Below are 17,375 nucleotides of genomic sequence, written 5' to 3' on the forward strand. Positions count from 1 at the left end.
TCTGTTTACATTTGAAGTAATTTTTAATTGGTATATACTTATTGCTATTTTGTTGTTTTCTGGTTGTTTTTATAGCTCTATTTTTCCTTTTTTTTTCCTTCCTTGCTTCCTTCCCCTGGGGTTTGTTGACATCTTTTAGTATTATGTTGGGATTTTTTTTTATTTTTTGTGTATCTATTATAGATTTTTATTATAGTTTTTTTGTGGTTAATATTGAAATCATATACGACATCTTATGTGTATTGTAGCCTATATTATGTTGATGGTTGCTTAAGTCTGGACACATCCAAAAAGCACTAAATTTTTACTCCTACTCATTTTATGAATATGATGTTATATTTTACATCATTTTATTTTACATATCCCTTGACTAATTTTTGTAGATATAATTGATTTTATTACTTTTTTGTTTTTACCTCCTTACTGGGTTTATAAGTGATTAATGTACAATCTTTACTGTAGTATTAGCATTGGCTCCTGGCTATCCAGGCTGGGGAGCGAAAGGGAAATGGTGCTCACCAGTACTTTTGTTCTGGGAAAAATCTCCTGAAGATCCCTGCCCCTCCATCACACATTTTAAGATTATACAATGAATCTCCTTCACTTATATCCCAGGCACTTTTCAGACAGTCGCTTCTGTGCTGTGTCACAGGGTGAGTTACTTAATATGCAGGCTCTTTAAGGGCAGGGACCCCATTTTCTATTGCTCTTTGTCTTGCATGGTGTTAAGCTCACTGATTTTTAAAGCTCCTGAAGTTTAGTTCCACTCCTGAACTAAAGTTCCACTTTAGTTCTGTTTTTCAAAGACAGTTGTTATAGATGCTTGTCTTCTAAGTGCAGTTCCCCAGGGCTAGGGCTGCCTGGTCTGGGGTCTGATACTTGTGCTTTCTCCGTGCTGGTGGTGCCCCTCCTTTTTGAGGTGTCCCACAAGGGGTTTAGTTCCCAACATCACCTGTACCCTTCTTACCTTTCTTGATGTGGCCTCTTCTCCATGATTAACCACGAAAGGTCTGTTCTGCCAATTTTTAGGTTATTTTCAGAGTTAGTCGTATAGCTGTCCCATAGACACACCAAAATAATAGCTACAAGGTGAGCTTAGTATCCTTTCAGTCTGCCATCTTCCAAGAAATCCTATCTCTGGTACTTTTTGTTATAACATTACTTTAAGAATATTTTCCATGATACCGAATACTTTTTGAAAGTATGTTAGTATTACAAAACATTCTATCTTAGGACTACCACATTAACTTACTATGCTTTTATTCCTTGACATTAAATGTATTTCTAATTTTTCCTGTCCAAAGCATTTTATAGCTATTCTTATACACTAATTTTTGTCAGTTATTTTATTTCTTTAAAATGAATAATTATTATAATGCCATATAAAGTATGTTCTGATCACTCAAAGCCATAAAGGTAATAGTATATCTAAATGTATTAGTGTTTAAAAATCATATCATGTCTAGAGGAATTTTAGGTTAATGAACCTGGTGATCAAATTTAAAGAACGAAACTTGACACAACCAGATATTATGTGCCATCTAATGTGAAGATATAGGAAGTACAACACATTAACTTTGAAGTAAACTTAACAATCAAATCTAAATCTAATTGAATCCCTCACTAAGTTACTAATTTATAGGAAAAATAAAATTAAAGAAATATGTTAAAAATAAAAACTATAAGTATACAAACAAAAATCTAAATTTGTTAATTGTATAAGGCAAGTGAATTCCTACAAGGGAAAAACAAACTTCATGGAAAAAGAGAAAGGAAGATGAAACCCTATAAAGACAAGAAAATCATCAACCAGGCTATCAATATTTTGTGCCTTATTGGAATCCTGATTTCAATAAACCAAGTTTGAAAGAGACATCATGGAAATATGTCCAGTAACTATATTTTTATAATATTAAGGATTTGTTATTAAATTTCCAGGCTAAAAGCTGGAAGATGTTTTGTTTAGTTCTAATGCTGACTTTTTATTATTATTATTATTTTTTAATGAAATATGCTGCCTAGGATTTGCTTCTATATTAGTCAAGGGTTAAGGGAAATTGGTGTGAACCAAAACAGGATTAGACCTGTGTTGATGATTGCTGATGCTGTTTATCTTTCCTATATTTTTATATTTTGACTTTTAAAATGCCCTAAATGAGAGCAGTAGTAAATGAGCTTAATGTTTAAGTAGGTCACATATAATACAGTCTTGTAACATGTGTGTGTGTGTGTGTGTGTGTGTGTGTGTGCGCGCACGTGCACGCACGTGCAATTAAAGAGATTTGGAGAAAGGAATTAAATTATCAGATTCACAAGTTAGTGCACAGTGTTTTGAATATAGACATGAATTGGTCCAGAAGTAAGGAGACCATTAAGACCTTCCTCATTTTCTATAATACCAGTTCTCATATTGACACACTCTTATGTGCTATAATTTCTCTACAGAATGTAAGGGAAATAATAATTAAAAAATGAAATGTATTCGGCTCAGGTCATGATCCCAGGGTCCTGGGATCGAGCCCCGCATCGGGCTCTCTGCTTGGCAGGGAGCCTGCTTCCTCCTCTCTCTCTCTCTGCCTGCCTCTCTCCCTACTTGTGATCTCTATCTGTCAAATAAATAAATAAAATCTTTAAAAAAAAAATGAAATGTGGCAGGCAAAGGGGCATCTTAGTAGAGGCAAGAAAGCCCTCATGTCTTGAGTAGGAGTGCAGAGAAAGTCAAGCATGAAGCCTGAGATTTATTGTCTTGTATAATTAACTTCAAAGGGAAGTAAACTCAAAGAATGTAGATTTGTTATACCAAAGACATTGTCTCCTTTGGGAAAATCTGGGGCATAGAATCTAGACATGCAGATGATTGTTTCTGAAGATTTGACTCCTCTAATTCTGTGGAAAATTCTAAGCTTGAAGAATTGTTTCCCTTCTTAAGAGCAATAATCTCAATAATCCTAAAAGGCAACATACATAGCACTTAACACGTGACCTCATTTTCCCTCCTGGTTACTTGGCCTATACCTAGGCTTAAGTCGCAAAAACTAGCTGAAGACACACTGAGCTCGATAAAGAAAGTAAGTACTATAATTTAACAAAACTATAAACATATCTGCCTTATGTTTGTAGCCACTCAGGCAGTATGAGTGGCACTTGATAAAAAGATAATTTGTCAAAGGACTAGAAGATGAAATAGGGAAGAATTTATTTATTTGAGAATACTCTCTGGAGATAAAGGATTTAGCATCCTGGAAAGAAGCTCAAGAGATTGCGCAAATTAACTAATAAGATGGCTCTCAGTGGACATGATGACCAAACTGAGCAAAATCACAATGTGTAAATTGCCATGTCAGATGATGGATAAAGACATTAAAAAGTTCAAGCAAATGGACATGTCAAAATGGACATAATATTTACAGTCGGAAGATGAGCATGATGATTATGTTCTTTGGGAAAGCCCAAAGAACACAGGGAAGGCCACATGAATCACCTGGTAAGAAAAGCTGGAGCATCAAAAGCATTCAGTGTGGCTCAACTTTTCAGTCTAGAGCTAGAGATAGAAGAGCTGTTTTCAATCTTGTCTAGGGCCATGAAACTTTGAAACTGTACAGTCCAGAGGTGGCAGCCAGCAACAGGTGGTGCTTAACCACAGATATTATGATAACTAGCAGAATTGGAGTAGCAGCCCTGGGACCCCAATCCAAAGTCCGGGGGACTTGCAAGAATGGTTAGTAGGCTATGACTTCTCTGGAGGCAAACTAGACTGGTAGCAGACAAATGTACTACTCAGTTTAAACCAGCAGAATAAAGCAAAGTTGGGTGTTGGGGACCTGAAGGTGGCCACCCTAATAAAAATATCATCCCTTGTAGAGTTTCCAGACCTGAGCTCATTGTTCAGATTTAGAACCCAGTGAACATTTGTTTTTAAAGTGGAACAACATCATAGCGTGTACATACAGTAGTGATTTATTCAGTTTTTCCCCAAAGGGAATTATACCATTTACTCAGTTAATATAAATTAAGAAATGGGGGCCACCCACATATTTCTAGAACTAGTTCGTATTGAGTTCCAGTGACATTGAATTATGGGTACTTTGCAACATTATTATGGCCTTTCTATTTTTATGAGTGGGTGCATATGGAAGCCAGGAAATAAATGACTTACGCTGATGGCCTTGAGTGTTTAACTGGTATTTCATACTTAGAAGTTACACAACTTCCACATTGGGTCCTTGGTTGTTGGTAACTACCAAAACAGAGAAAGCCAAGTGGAAGCCTCTGAAACTGTCCTTCCATGACCAACTTATTAAAAAGAAATAAAACTTACCTCTGTATGTATTGCAGAATTTAGGCAATTCCTGCCAGATTTATGTTTCTGATAGATGCAAGGATGGTGATCTTCATCAAATCCCCAGTTAAGTTATTAACATTGCCCCTGCAGAAACACGGTGGGTCCTGGAGGATGATTAGGCCAGAGCAAGCTCAATCCAGTAGTTACCTGATCAAAGCTTCTATGATAGATGTGGTGAGTTTGTTAGAATAGTAGAGCCTTGAGTTCATTGTATGTGGATACTGATTTGGCATGTACATTATTTTTATTTCTAATAAGGAAAAAAAAAGATCAGAAAAAGTTTTTGCTCACTTAAAATGTATAATAAATTCTCAAAGTTTGCCCTTGAATAGTAACTCCCTTTTCTTCTCTTATAATATAGTCAAAAAGATCTGGACTATCTAAAGATTGCAGAGAGCAGCACATGAATCCATTGTTTTGAGGATAGCATATTGATCTATTTAGTTGGCTTGCACACTGAAAGTTTTTGTAAGACACATCTACTCTAGAAGATGGAGTAATCTGGCAGAGATAGAGACTGAGAGCATGGATTCTCATTTACAAGAGCTGACCTCGCTATTACTGCTGCCAAATATCTAGCCTGTAAGTAACAAAATCAAAACCAATCTTTTAAATGCTATAATTTCTTGAGATATAGTATCTGTGTGGTAGAAATTTGATTACTTTGAACCTCTTTCATAACTGGAATAGATTCACATTCTAGATAAGGGTTTCCCTTTCAGGGCATCTGGGTGGCTCAGTTGGTTAAGTGTCTGCCTTCAGCTCAGGTCATGATCTAGGGTCCTGGGATGGAGCCCTGCATCAGGCTGTTCATTCAGCAGGGATCCTGCTTCTCCCTCTCTAACAGCTGCTCCCCCTGCTTGTGCTCTCTCTCTTTGTGTGTGTTAAATAAAATCTTAAAAAAAAAAAAAAATTCCGTTTCTAATCTGATGAACCCCAGCAGAAAGACCTACTATCTCATGTTTTCCCAAATATTTGATCCATCAGTGTTAGGATCTGTAATTAATTGCTCCAGATTTCACAGCAAAGGATGTTTGAATGTTGGTGCATGGCCAAGTGGTCCACTGTTCTTTCCACATACTGCATCTCCCAGAGGTAACCAGATTGACAGAGCATCTGAACGTCCTACTGAAGACACAGATGAAGTTTTATCCCGATAGCTACACTCTGCAAGCTCTAAGCAGGGTTAGAGCTTCTGGACCCGAAGGAGGTTGTTTTAGCATTTTAGGCTATTACAAGAAAATACTGTAAACTCACAGACTCACTGGCTTAAAAGACACAAATTTATTTCTCATAATTCTGGAGGTTAGGATGTCCAATATCAAAGGGACAACAGATTCAATTCCTGATGAGAATCCTTTTTTTTTGCTTGGAGACATACACATTCTCTCTATGTCCTCACATAGCTGGGAGAAAGAGGAAGAGGGAGAGGAAGAAAGAGAATACACTCTGGCTTTTCCTCTACTTATGTTGGCACTAATTCCATTATAGGGATTCTACCTTTATGATCTTACCTAAATCTAATTACTGTCCCATATCCCCAGCTCAAAATACCATCACACTTGAAGTTAAAGCTTCAACATATAAATTTACAGGGTGAGGGGATACAAATACTTAGTCCATAACAGATGCATATTATTTCCCAGGGGATATAAAAAATGAATTTACTCTGAATCTATTTACTTCTAGCATCATAACAATCTTTCTGAGATTTCTAGTGGTCCTATCTTCTTAGCACAAATTATGTTCCCAACAGTTTTCCTGTAAGGTAGGTCTTTGACTTTATAAAACGTATCTGTGGCACGTACAGTGATGCCTGGGGATTTAGACTGTCATGGTTGATCTTCCCCTTGCTCCAATGTATTTCCTTGGGTCTTTTTTTGCCATGTCTCTGAAACCTGAAACCTGCAGTTCTTACAGTATTTCAGATTGTTCTTATAGTATTTTGGATTGTTCTAGACACTTGTGCAATCAAGTGTTTGGGTCCCATGACCTGTGTGGTCCCTTGGTGTTTACCTGTCTCTTCTCATCTACCACTGGGTACCATCTGACCCAGCATGGATCTGATGCTGAGAAGTTGTTTGACTACACCACTCATCCTCAGAGGTTCTTTTCTGCCATGTAGGTTCAGTGAATATGTCATCTGTGAATTATTTAACTCGCTATCTCTTATGTCTTTGTGGTATTTATGAAGCAGTTTGGGGAGATTTAAAGAAATTACTGTTGTCATGATCCTGTTGTTAGTGGGTTAGAAATAATGTTTATCTTTATTCATAATAATTTTATTTATTCATAATAATTTATTCATAATAATATTAAAGTTATTTACTCATTCTAAAGAACTAATTTAATCTATTAAGTACTTCTACAACTTACAGACAAACTCTTAGGTATGTATCATATGTTAATAAATTTTGTCATATATTATAAATTCTGCTTATGTATTATATAGTATGGATTGTTCATTATATAACATATTCACATATAACATATGACAAATACTTTAAATATGATCATTTTATACAATTTTATGTTGACCTTATGATAAGGGGATATATTTAATTTATATACTCTCTTCTTCATCCAGAACATGGTCATTTGAAATTATATTTTATAAATATTTATAACATAAGTGATGAAAAACAATCCTTGTGTATTTTAGCAATTAACAATATAATTTAAAAGGTACTGTAGTCATATTTAAACACTATACTACTTAAACATTGGTTATTTTCAACTCTCAATCTGAAACCCAAGAATATTCCACAAAATCAAGAAATCTTGTGCCAGAAAAATGAGAAGAAAAAAAAATTATAGGTAGCCTCAAAACCATAACTGCAGAAATATGTATTAAAATTTCATGTGGAAATCCCCATAGTTGAATTAATTTTATTTACATGTCCTTAATACCATATTCATTCTTACATATAAGACTAAAGTTTCCTAAAGAATTTCGAAAATTGAATTTCACAGACCTGTACCCCTGAAACAAATAATAGATTATATGTTAATTTGAAAAAATTTTAAAAAATGGAATGAGATCACAATATCTAAACATTTATAAAGTAATTTTTTGAAGACTCATTTACTCGCCAAAATACAGTAGCAGAACAACTTTGACACCATTGTTCTTTTCAAAATTTTATTTTAAAGTATTTTTGGTAGGTGGTGGGAAATATTTAGATATTGAAATATTTTTTATTGGACATTATCCTACATACAATAAAATTATAACACATTAGCAGAAACTTCCTTAATAGAATGCAGCTTGGGAAGATATTTTGGTAGAAATAGCATCCTTATGTTATACAAAAGTCTTTTCTTCTTCTCTATTACTAATATTCTTTTTTTTCTCAATGGATAAACAAATATATAATAAATCAGTCCTTTAAATCCAACAATCCATAATAAATGTTTTTTCCTATGGAAAATTATACTTTATATCACTGTTTTAATGTGGTCTGTCGCAGCTTTGAAAATGTATCAGACTTGAGTTTCCAGTTTTATCGTCTCCACCATCCTATGGCTGTTTTTTTTCCCAGCATCACATCATATTATTCTAACCCTGAATGTTTGAAAGAAACACTTATTAGACATAGCTTGAAAGTGTTTGTAATGTTTAGCACGGGTACTTTTGAAATTTACAGATAAAAAGATCTGTAGACAAGTCTTTCCCATTCTTGGAAGACAAACCCCGGCGCATTTTCAACAATTTTTTTTACTTTCACTGCTGATGTCTTCCAAGCAATCAATTTATCTTTCTCTGCAAAGTCTGTGAGCAGAACTGCATTTCCAATTGACAGGTGCAGGGATTTCCCTGGTTAGCTGCCCCTTTGCTGTTTTTCCTGTGCTGTCACCAGAGAGAAATGACTGTAGGCCTTGGCAATGAAAACATTTTCTGACATACAGTGCCATGTAGAAAGAGGATAACATATGTCCAAATGCAAACCTCTATTCAACTTCCTTCTTTCTAATAGGGTTTGTGCTTTCTATGACTGTGCAAATCATTCTAGTATTCACAAAAAATTTAAAAAAGAATTTACAGGAAGAAAATCAATTACCATTGGTTTCTACTTGTGAAATTTGTTAGGTAGATAAAGATCATCTTTGGTACCCTGTTGTTCTTTTTTTCCAAGTTATACTTGTAGACCTTTTTTTTCTTTTCCTTTCTATTTCATGTCTAAATGTCTAATATGAAAAAGGTATCCTAATGAAAGAAGAGAAATAGTTACCTACTAGAGGGGCAGGAAGCCATATAGAGACCCAATTTGAAAGAAAGGGCCTTCGGCCTTGTTTTGTTCAGAGCTAAGGTTTAAATGTGTCTCTCTGTGGTGCTCTTGCTTTCTTTCTTACCTTCTCGAAGGTTTACCTATCTTGAATGAGCACTGTGCATGCTTAGGGTGAACACATGGTACTGTGTAACCTCTCCTGGTGGATCTGTATTTCATATATCATTTTAAGTGGGCAATAAAATATATTGCCACTTAAGACATTAAGAACAGTGACTTTACAATGTGGCACTTGCAAAAGAAGATGGCATTAATTTTCCAAACAGTTCTGCCTAGAAAATCTCTTCGTAAGGACAGCCTTGATAATGGAAATAAATCAGGTTCTTGCTACTCAGGATCCTTGTGGAACTGGTCTTTTTAGTAGAATCCCATGATCTTTGTTTCACATCAGTGTCTTTTATCCCTTAATAGGTAACAAGAAAAAGCATAAATTGTTGTCTAAGGACCTTATCCTTGCTTCAGATTAATTCTGCTCAATTTTCCATTCCTAAGATTAAATTTTCTGGGCTTTCTCCCATGGTTGAAGGTGGTTACTTTGTGCTTCTTAAATTTATATAGAACATATAAAATGAATTCTTTTGATATTGTTGTCTGATTTTTGTATCTATCACTATCGTAACAAAAATAGCATATTATAACTATATAATTTACGTGTGTTTTTGTCTCAGGGTGATTGTTTTGCTATGTAGAGTTTTAGGATCTAAAATGCTTTGAGAAAAGAGTAGATTTTCTTGTTTGATGGTTACCATTAAGGTTTGATGGTTATCAGCAGAGCAAACTTCATATTATAAATGCCTTGAAAAATGACCAAAAAAAAAGCTTGCTCACAAATTCAGTGTAATCAATTCTTGTCTTAAAGCAATACTACTATCAACTAGTTAACAAATATGCTACTAAACACCCTCATAAAACTCCATGTTCATTATTCCGCCTAGAAAACATTGGGTGGTATTCATTTGGTGGATTTAAATTTTACTTACATGATATTTTTTAAGTCAGAAACTTTTATTTTGTTAAAAAATGTTATGAGTAGAATAATAAAAGTCATTCAGGACCTATAATGGTAAATGCAGATATCAAATAACAGGTTTACTGGGAAAAAAAAATCTGTAGAATACCTGTGGAACCAAGAATCTTGTTTTTATGTATCAAAAGAAAGTCTAATTACTTCTCCTTATTTACTACAAGAGGCATGATACCTTACACATATGTCTATATTAGAGGGATCTCTTTTGGGGGATAAATTGACAGTCAACCCATTTATCCAGTTTAAATTCTGAAAAGAAAATGCCCTCATTGGACATTATTATGATAAGACCTAATTCAACTAATACAGAAAGAACCTATATGTCCTTGATAGTTAATTTATATTCAATCTTTCTTATATCTTAAAAACATTAAGATGGCTAGAAATAAGACAGGTAAAAGTATCCATTAATCCAGGAATACTCTTGGAGCAATCTAGACAGTGGTCTATGAACTTGAATCCAGTCTACTGAGTTTAAATTTTGGTTTTATCTATTATTAGGTGTGTCACCTTGGAAAAGTTTTACCTCCTTAAAATACCAGCTTCCTCATCTATAAAATAATTCTACCACCTAATTCCTGGGTTATTGTGAAGGCTAAATGATAGAGTATATAAGGGTATTAGAACAAACCTAGGTACCTAGAAAACACACATTAAATGGTAGTTAATTTGTGAGCTAGCCCAAAGTATTAGCTGTGCTTTTCCTTCCAGGAACAAGGCAGTTGCTAAATAGCACTCAAAGTTCTGTTCTTTTTTAAAGCTTAAAAAAAGAAAGTTGATTTTTGCTGAAGAGATAGCATCAGAATCTCCCATTTTACCATTTTGGCATCATTTCTTGGGCACAAGAAAGTTGATTCTTTCCTAATGTGCCCCTAATATACCTTGTTTGCCTTTTGAAAATTTATGCTGCTCTTAAACATCAAAACTTGTGTCACATGGAAATACCTTCCTGGGAAGGAGGGCAGTTACTGGGCAGTCATCTGTTTGTGCTATCATTAGGTACAAAAGCTTTGAAGTAAGACCTGAAGCCAAAATTCTCACAGATGTTGCATGGAAATAAACTTCAAAAAGGATGCACGGTGCTCATTCACAGACAGGTAAACATCTGTGAGAGAGAGAAAAGGAAAGCATGAGAGACAGAGGCTCACTTAAAGGCTTAGCTTTGAACAAAACCGGCCCCAGGCCTTTTCTTTCAAATTGATGTCTCTATTTATATGGCTTCCTGCCTCTGACTAGGTACCTATTGAAGCCTCCCTCTTTGAACTAATTTACATTGACCTCTTCCTTAACTCCCACTAGTTTCTTTTAAAGTAAGGTTTGTTTTCCCTAATGAGGATCGGCTGTGAGCAGGGGTGACCGAAAGAAAATAAATTCCCTTTTAACAAGCTATGCCTCCACATAGGCTGATATTTGGAGAAGGGGAGAGGCGGAGAATACAGACAAGATCTTGAGTCTGCAGGGTTAAAACTGGAGTTCCTATAAATGCAATGGATGTGGACTCGCCACACCTTTTTTAAAGATATTATTATATTCCAGACACCGAGGCTACGAAATAAGGACAAGCAAAGCCATGAAAAGAATGACAATTTTTAATAACTCTTGGGCCATCAGTTATAAACTCTATTTTTAATAAATGTACAAAATTTAGGTCAAGTTTTATTTCAATAAAATTATTCTTTTTCTGTTCATTTTATCAAATGATGGCTTGGAAGTACGGATGCCATCACAGAGTGAAGAGCAAGAACACAGAACTACCCAGTAGAAAGGGTCGATCTGTCAGGATGATAACTTGATCTCTCGAAGCCTACAGCTTACTCGAAACCCCAAAATAATTTTATCAAACAACATTGTAACTGGAGATAAACAGCCCTGCTCCCTTTGGGTTTTCAGGTCTCTTGTCTTCTATTATTAGTATATCATATGATTTATTTTTCAAAAAACAAGGATCTGACAAATTTGTGCCACTAAATCTCTTCACTACTTTGATCTTCATTTATGCTTTAGGGCAAAACAACTTACGTGATGCTCAGCTTTATGGAATGTAGATTCTTTGCCCCTTCATGTACAAGCCAAGCTTCCTTCACCTCCAGGCATTCTGGAACTGATCGATGGCAAGCCTGCCTCAAAAAGTCTTTTCTCTTCTTATCCTCGGTGAGAATATATCAATAAATAGGAAGAGATGATGATGCTACCAAAGCCTGTGAGCACAACTTCTCATTTCAGCAACTCTGCTGATGTTACCTCTGGCTCCGAGGTTCCATTTCCTCTGTCTTTATGGGATGGGTCACGATTGCTTTTACACCAAGCCCCAAAGGCATATGGCAGAAAGTTTCTTGCTTCTTAAGACTGCTTTTACTGGCTCACCAGTTCAATGCAGTAGTGGCTCTAATAATAATAGCTGGAAAGATAGAAATCCAAATAGGGCTGTCCTCAGATTCTGACTTAATAAAAAAGCAAATTCATTTGAGTAAATATACCTTATTATGAAGATAAAAAGAAAAAAGGATATTTGTCTGGCTAACACTCATTATGTTATTTTTATTATTAAAATATTTTTATATTCTTTTTCTTAAAGGTTCATAGGTTTTATGTCATAAAAATGTGGGTAGAAATCCTGACTTTATCACTTGTGAGCACCATGACTGGAAAAATTAGATTAACTCTATAATCTCCTTGAAATTGTCATCTCACCTATATATCAGTTTGAACTCAACTATAAATCAATTGAGATAATACGCTGGTTGAGGTTTTGTGATGCTTAATTTTTTTCAAGATTTTATTTATCAGTAAGAGAGCAGAAGCAGAGGGAACAGGCAGGGGGAGAGGAAGAAGCTGGCTCCCGGCTGAGCAGAGGGCCTGATGTCAGGCTTGATTCCAGAACCCTGGGATCATGAACTGAGCCGAGGGCAGACACTTAACTGACCGAGCCCCTCAAGGTCCGGTTTTGTGATATTTAAATAACATAATATGTGTTCTTGTTTAGGATTATGGTAGACATGGAAGTTATCACTTAGCATGGATTGTTTTTGTCCTAAAAAACAAAAACAAAAATTAAAAAACAGAACTTAAAACTCTTTCTCTCTGCCAGGTTAAATATTCCTACCTCAAGAGCAGGAGTTCCCTGACTTCGTTCTCTATTCCTGTAGTTTTTAGTGTTTAATGGGTCATAATGAATTGAATCATGGCCCCCAAGAGATATGTTCATACCCAGTTACCCAGAACTCTATTGTATGGCATAAGATATGATTAAATTGAAGATCTTGAGAGGAACAGTTTATCCTAGATTATCCAGGCTGGCTTTAAATGCAATCACATTTATCTTTGTGAGAGAAAAACAAGAGAAGAGGAGAAGACCCAGAGGGATTAGAGCAAGTCACCCACAAGCCAAAAATCACTTGATGTCACCAAAAGCTGGAAGTGGCAAAAACTGATACTCCATCTAGCTCTTGGAAGGAACATAGCCCTGCCAATGCCGTGATTTAGTACTTTTGGCCTCTATAACCATGAGAGAATAAATTTCTACAGATTTAAGCCATCCGGTTTATGATAATTCTTTATAGCAACCATAGGAAGCTAATGTACTGCCATTTTATCACTTAACGTTCTCTGTGTGATTGGGAAATCTTATCAGTAGAATTCTAGGACCTTCAAAGTAAAAATCATATCTCACTCCTTTGTGTTGGACTCAGTACTTAGCACAAGTTTTTACACATAGCAGGGGCTAGAAGAAAATTCCTAAATGGATTATTGAATGCTGCATTAGTGAGAATTATTCTAGACACAAACCCTAAATACAAAGATTAAGAATAGGTTGGTAAAAAATCAGTAAGGTTGACCAATTATTGGGGCACCTGGGTGGCTCAGTCAGTTAAGCGTCCACCTTTGGCTCTGGTCATGATCTCAGGGTCTTGATATTGAGTCCCCCAGGTCAGGCTCTCTTGTCAGTGGGAGCCCACTTCACCCTCTCACTATTGCTCCCTTTGCTTGTGTTCTCTTTGTCAAATAAACAAAATCTTTTTAAAAAATGGTTGACAAGTTATTAAGAGAAATCTCTTAAATCAAAAAAATCTTAAAAAGAGATATATCCTCAGTAGAAAGGATAAAATGAGGCATTCATTTTTACACTGAATAAATTAAAAATGGCATAGTAAATAACTGTGATTGAAAAATCTAAGAGATTGACAATCTAAGAGAATTATTAACAGAATTTTTATATATTTATTTTACTTCTGGTGCCCAGTTCAAATTATAGGGGACCTGGAAGGGGTCATTCTCTTTCTCACAATAAGAAAAAAGATGAATAAACTGAAAATCATTAACTCTGTTTAGTCATCAGAGAATCAAAGCCACAAGGCAAACTGTTTTCCCCAAAACTGGAGAGAGAAGTGAATACAGAGAGTCACAGCTTATTGGGTGTATAAGTCCTGAAGTGGAACAGAGTCTTGTCACTAGTAACAATGTTGGTAGGAACACAAATTGGAATTGACAAATTGCTAGAGGCCCAGTGTCCACTAGCTTGAGAATTAAAATTGTCATGTGGACACAGACTTTCATGAGTTTTATCTCCAGGAGCGCCATCAGAGTCTCACTGTGAAGATTTGAAAAATAAATAAATAAATAATCTCATCCTTCAAAAACGGGGAGGACAAAAGTCACGATCTTGAAGTCTTTGTTCTTCTTAACAAGGCCTGCCCTCAAGAGAACCTATTTTAGCAGAGCCTGTTTGGAATTTATCTGAGTCCAACCTACAAGACAGAAGGGAAATTTCTAACTCCAGCCTTCCAGCTCTTTGAAAGAGAAGAAAATAGCAGATGATATATTAGAATACATGTTTAGTTAAGAGAAGTGTAATGAAAGAGGAATAATTCCTTTAAATTAATAAATTAATGAAAAATAGGAAAGCACGAAGATCAGAAAACACGAGATGTTACATAGAAGAGGAAGTCCTAGGTTGAAGATGAAAGTCCAAGGAGAATACAGTGCAACAGGTCTAGGAGCAACTAGTCCCAGCTGGGTTAGGAGAAACCACCTGCAAGAAAATACTACGGTTAGGAAAAAGTAGAGTAGATCTGCAGGATCATTTGAGGAAAACAAGGCAAAGGAAACACTGAAATAATTGCTATCTCCTGGAAAACACAAGCGTATAAAGACAGGACATTTAATAATATGCACAGCAGGCTCATGCAGTGAATGCACTTTACATATTTTCCTCTATGTGTATATTGTCAATTTAAGTAAGGAGAAAAAAAAAGAGATGTGTGTTTCATATAGGTCAATTAGTTTTTTAAACGAATATTTGTAAAAATACATATTGCAGGGAAGAGGTTTCAGCTTGATGGTGATCAGCAGGTATATCACCCATCTACTGAACAATCTCCGATTCGTAAAGTTGCACTTGCTGAAAAACATTTTATGTAAAGTGGCACTTATGTAAATTTGGCTTTAGCTAGTTTTTGGGTTGTGCAGCAAGATTACCTGGTTAACATATTATAATACAATTATATTTTTTCTTCTTCATTTCTCTTTACCCAATCTTGTTTACCTTTTTTTTCCTTCAATTTTTCTTCTACCTCATTACATGTTCCTTCTTTTACAATCTCATCCCTTCTTAGAATATAGAGCTGATTCTCTTCTAAAGAATACACAATGAGTATGTACATGGGATTAATTGGGATTCTGTGCACCTAGATTTTATATAATTTCAAACCCTTTTTTTTGGCACATTACCTTCCAACATATTGTCATTTTGTTGTTCTTCAACTGATTAGTTATAGCTCCTTGGATCTCATTTTGTTTTTTCCTTCGATAAGAAACAAAAACGCTTCAAGAACTCTATCATTGTGCTCTTAGAATGGATTTCTTTAGGCATTGTTCGGAGTGTTCAGTTTAATATGGAAATAAATTATATAAGTTATGCACTTTCTTGTCTAAAAAATGCAAAATAAAGGTGGACTAGTATCTATCTTCTATCTTCAGAATTCTTAGCTCAATCATATAACATTTATAAAGATCTTATATATCAAACTTTCTTATAAACTGTCTGGCATAAGAAGCTCAACATCAATAATAGTTTATCACTAATTTACTGCTGACAAATACAACTGCTCTTGGAGGCCTATATTATTATATGTAATTTGCATATAAGGAAGTGGAGGTATATAGGAGTAGTTGCTCAAGATGACGTTGTTAATAAGTAAGAGATGATGCTAAAAGATAAAAACATATGTATTTAAACCCACACATTTAAAGCCAAATTTGGTATATAAAATATTGATAGATATTATAAATATTGATAGATATTGGTGGCACTCTATTATATTTCACAGTCATTTATATTGTACACTATTTACTTGATTTTGTCTATTTTTTAGCCTCAGTATAGCCTAGCCAAAAGGAAATAAAGAAGACAACTTTTCTGTAAGAAGTTGTTTTCTTTTTTTTATATAACTGTGATGTGGAATTAAAAACTAAAATTCAAAAGTTCAATAATGTATACATAATAATGGATGGTATTGACTTCTTAAATTGTCAAAAAGTAAAGATGTAGGCATCAGCCTGTGCAAGATTTAATTATAGGCTTAAATAGACAGATCCATCCCTACGAGCAGTGTAAAGCATTTTCACTGACAGGCCATGGAGTCCCTCTTATTGAATTCTGCTCAATAGCTAAAGAAACAGTCATCAGTTTGGTGACTTAAACATTTAATTTTCTAGCAACATCAGAGTAAACACCCAGTGGAATGAGAATTATGCACACAATTGCAATTTGTATTACAAACAACAATCAACACAGCAAAGTGACATAAAATAGGTTTGCATAAACTGAGATACTTAACATGTTCTTGACTAAGAAAACCCAATACTGTAAATATAATATTCCCTTGTGAATGTAAATATATAGTAAAATTTAATAAAAATCTCATACTTAGTTTAAAAATTAGTCTGGAAAAGAAATTGAGAACCATTTACCGCACTTTCTTTTGTACAAGTTTGCACTTCCTTTTGCTTTTCTTTTATAGCCTCAGTCTAATTGCACTTACTTTTAGCCATAGTCTTTAACCTGCCATCTCCAGGTCTATGCCCCAGTTGGGATTATGTAAAGAAAATCACAGATACAGTCCGGCGGATGGCCTTGCCAATCATTGCCTCCAGCCAATGGTAAACCTGCCCTTTCCTTCTCATTCATTTTCACAGGGGAAGGACGAGATCTAAGTTTTTCATTCTTTTCAGGCTTTCAAGGGCCTCATGTTTCTCTTTACTTCAGAGAGACAAGATTTTTCACCTGCAGCACAGAAAAATAGAACAGATTAGGATATAACCTCTTTAAATTCGTAACAACAGGAGTGCCTAGGTGGCTCAGTTATTTAGCCTCCGACTCTTGATTTTGGCTCAAGTCATGATCTCTGTTGTGATATTGAGTCCCTCATGGGACTGCATGCTCAGTGGGGAATCAGCTTGAGATTCTTCTCTCCCCCTCTACCCCTGCCTCCCACTTGCTCATTCTACATCTCCCTCAAAAAAATAAATAAATAAATAAATAAATAAATAAATAAATAAATAAATAAATCTTCAAATTCATAACATCAATTCAGACATTCCTGTGTAGGAACACATTATTTTTTCCCCTCTTCTCCTGTATTTATATATCCAAGGCCATCTTCTCTACTAGTACCCTGAATGAGACCATACTTGTTTATTCATCACTTATTATCTTATG

This window comes from Meles meles, chromosome 3, assembly GCF_922984935.1.
Source record: "Meles meles chromosome 3, mMelMel3.1 paternal haplotype, whole genome shotgun sequence".
In the NCBI taxonomy this organism is placed as follows: Eukaryota; Metazoa; Chordata; class Mammalia; order Carnivora; family Mustelidae; genus Meles; species Meles meles.